The following is a 4,137-nucleotide window of genomic DNA, read 5'->3' on the forward strand; positions in this document are numbered from 1 at the left end:
GGGGCCTCCGCCCCGCCCCGCCCTCCCAGGCCCGCTGCCTGAGGGGCGTGGCGCGCCGGCGGGGGACCCCTGAGAAGCCTGCTCCCCGACTCCGCACAGCCCCAGAACGCCCGTTCCTGCGTTGGCCCTCCGCGCTTCAGAGCCCCGGCGCAGAGGTGGACCCCTACCCCAGAGCGGGCGCCTCCGCCTGCCTTCCTTCGCCCACCCCACAGCCGGGGTCTAGGCTCCCCGCGGCCCACTCCCCCAGGAAACCAGTTCGCCATCATGGAAGACGTGGTGGATCTGCTTCAGAAGGATGCCTGTCCTGTCGAGGTAGTCGGTGAATGTGCTGAGAAAGCATCCTGAAGTAATTTTAAGACTAATTTTTAACATGTAAACCCAAAAATGAAATCATGCAAGTGCTGTGGAGTTGTTTTTGTCAATAAAAAGTTGTAATACAACCGGGGATATATAGCTCAGCACACGGTGCCTGCCTGCCAAGGACAAGGTCCTGAGTTCGATTTCCAGTACAAATAAACCATCATAAAATGTATATTATTCCTGGGAAATAGCAATAACAACACCAACCTTTCGCAAATTAATGATGCATAAGATCAATACTCCGTAATTAGATACATATATAACCTAATATTTTTTATAAATGGAGTTTTCTGGGCCGGGGAGATGGCTCAGTGGAATAAGCGCTTCCCTGGCAAGCGCAAGAGCCTGAGTTCAATCCCCGGTTCCGCCAAAAATAAATAAATAAATAAAATAAATGGAGTTTTCTGTCTCGACCTCACACTTCTTATGTTCAGTTTGTAATAATTAGCAGAAATGCATTTACATCAAACACATCTACTGGCGCTTAACAGTGAACTAGATTCAGCAGGGATTTTGGAGAGTTGGGGGGTTTATACACAGCAAATGATGGATGAACCTCGATACATAACTTTGAATTTACATTTCTAGAGCTCTTGGAAGTAGGAGCCTCCAGAATAATCTCAAAAGTTGCCACTTGGGGAAGATACTCTTGTTAAACTGCCAGACTCTCCACCGCTGTGGTGTTGAAGCCTAGGTCTTACAGTAAATCTAGCCAGAGTACCTTGTTTACAGTAGCAGCATAACACTGGATCCAGCAGACCCATTCCTTACTTTTCTACTATAAAATTTGTACTTTCTTTTTTTTTTTTTTTTGGCGGAACCAAGGATTTAACTTTGAGCTTGCCAGGGAAGCGCTTATTCCACTGAGCCATCTCCCCAGCCCCTAAAATTTGTACTTTCCATTACAATAGCTGACTGTGCATCTCAGCACCTCTTCTTGAGGGATACAGGAAACAACCAATGTGTTTGCCAACTTGATATGACAGATCCACAAGGTGTTTGCACGTGTGCAAAAGTGGCAACAAGCTCCAGCTGATTTTCTGCATGTTTCCTCAAGCATCACAGAGGGTTCAACAGACCCACACTCCTCCAGGATTTTTTTTTTTTTTTAATTTTCTTTTGATTTTTCTGGTAGAAGTAGCACAATTCAGTACAATGGCACATGAAAAATGAGATTTGCAAGTTTTGGAGGTCAAAAATTGTAGGAGTGCCCTCCAGGTTCTCATCTCAGTCCAAGAAGTCAATATTTGTAATCCCAAAGATACGTTACTGAAATCCCACCAAGTTAATTCCAATCTACCACTCCCAGTGCAATCCACGGCGAAAATAAAGACACTAAAACATATTTATAATTATTGGGGAGCCCCGGGGCCCTAATGGCAGCCACAAGGATGGTTTTCTGAACAAAGAGGCTGACCCAGAGCCTCACCCAGTTTTATTCAGTGGAGGAGGAGTGGCTTGAGGAAAAATGACTGAGAATCGTGGGAAGTAGGTGAGTACTGTGAGCTGGGCTAGGTAGGAGGCCTGCATTTACCTCTGCCCTCTGCCAATGCAGAGAGCTTATGCAGAGAACGTAATTTGCATTATACTATTGAGATAGTATCTAATGTTTCAGGAGTCTGCTGCTTCAGCTCTGATGTTATCTTTCCAGCCCCAGGAAGTCAGAGCCTCTATCTCGAGGCTCGATCCCAGCTGGCAGCGCAGAGCATTGGGAAATAACCTATGTGTTTGCCCACTTGATATAACAAACCCACAAGGTGTTTGCACGTTTGCAAAAGCGGCAACAAGCTCCAGTTGATTTTCTTCATACATACATCTTCATCCTATCTCCACCAGGTTCACATTAAAGAGCAGCAGGTGTCAGTTACCAGGGCAACAAGCATGCCACCTTCAAAGACTATAACCAGCACCTCAACTAGACTAGTATACATTGCTTAAGGCCAATTGAAAGGATAAAGAGAAGTCCTAGCCAGCTCTGTACATATCAATACAAGGAAATAATGTCAGGCTCAGTCAAAATGGAGACAATCACTCTTCTTTCAAGGAGAGCTGCTCAAGTGGTCCTCCACAAAAAATGAATCATCAGATTATTCATGTATGCACGATGAAGATGATCCACTATGGTAATATGCACACTTTCATAACACAAGAAGGGTAGGGGTGAAAGATGGTGATGATGACTTTGATGTTGGCCATGTGCACCAAAGTTCCTATGACAGTGAAGTGGAGTAAGATTTGACTGATACAGACATAGGCAATGCAAACCTCCTTGATTCAGAGGACAAAGAAAACAGAAATATTAGTACATATCTGACTAGTCTGAAAGTTGAAAATTGCCACACAACCAAATGGAACCATCCAACGTTAAAAGTAGGTGTGAAAATATAGTGAGGGTCTTGGCAGGGGTGAAACATTTTGGACAGAATGCTAGCACTCACAGAAATGTTACAAAATGCTGTGTCTTAGTTACTTTTTTCATTGCTGGGGGAAAGCAAAAATACCCACAAGTGAAGGGAGGAAAGGTTTATTTAACTCAGTTTGTAGAGGTTTCAGTCCATAATTATCTGGCTCAAGGCAAACTGGCACATGGTACAAGGGCAACAGTTCTTGGCGGTGGAAAACAGTAAAAAACGACAAACACAAATAGGGATAGAAGGGCCAGCCAGATAGTCCAGTGTACTAAAGCTCTTGCTTAGGCAGAGCCCAGCAGCGGGGGTTCCATCCCCAGTGTTCGGTGCTGGCCCTGCTCCAGGACACCCTGAGATGGCAATTAAGGATGTGGCACACGCCTATAATCCCAGCACTTGGGAGGCTAAAAACAGGAGAATCACTATGAGTCCAATCTATGTAGTGAGACCTGTAGACCCTGTCCTAAGGGGGAAAAAAAATAGGGAAAGACAAACCTCTTTCTGTCCCTTGTATTGTATGCAGGCTACCTATCCTAGGGCAGGTGTAGGATTCATACCTTTAATCCCAACATTGGGCCATAAATCAATCCCAAACTCTAGATTCAGCTACCTCAGAAAAGCCTGCTACCCCATGACTGCATGAATCTTTGGGAGGACTCTTAGACACAAACCATAACATACACAAAGGCTGAAAAACAAGTTAAAATGTTCTGTAAGCACCAATAACCATATTCAAAAATGTATTTATTATGATACCTTACTAGCTGGACCAAAACCACTCAGATCTGTGTACTTAGTAGGGATTTCTCATACCAGTCACAAGAATGTAAAAGATGTATGGAAAAGCATAAACATGGCATAAAAATTTATGTCCTTGGAGATGTGGAGACATTATATTTTCAGTTTAAACATTTATGCTGGGACTTAGCCTTCAGGTCCTTAGTTGTATAGTAATAAACCAAATGATGTGAACAGACATTTTAAAAAATATATCTAAAGAGCATACAAAATAGGAAAAAAAAAAACAATAGAAATGTTACAAAACTTCACCAAGTAAAAATAATTTGCCATGATTGCTGTATAACAAAATATTGTCTTCAAATCAGTTATTCAGATTACCAGATACAAGCATGCAAAAATGGGCTTTAAAAAGTTATAAGAGGGGCTGGTAAGATGGCTCAGTGGTCTAAGGCACCTACTTAGAACAAGCTTAGCAAAGCACAGGGACTGCGGTTCAATCCCCCAGCACCACATGCCAGCCAGCCCCGCCCCCTGGTGGGCTGAGCTGGCCACACACACACACACACACACACATAAATAAATTTTTTTTAAAAAATTATAAGAAATAAAAAGGACAGGGGCGAGCAAG

The sequence above is a fragment of the Octodon degus genome, unplaced genomic scaffold (assembly GCF_000260255.1).
Source record: "Octodon degus isolate 3935 unplaced genomic scaffold, OctDeg1.0 scaffold00177, whole genome shotgun sequence".
NCBI lineage: Eukaryota > Metazoa > Chordata > Mammalia > Rodentia > Octodontidae > Octodon > Octodon degus.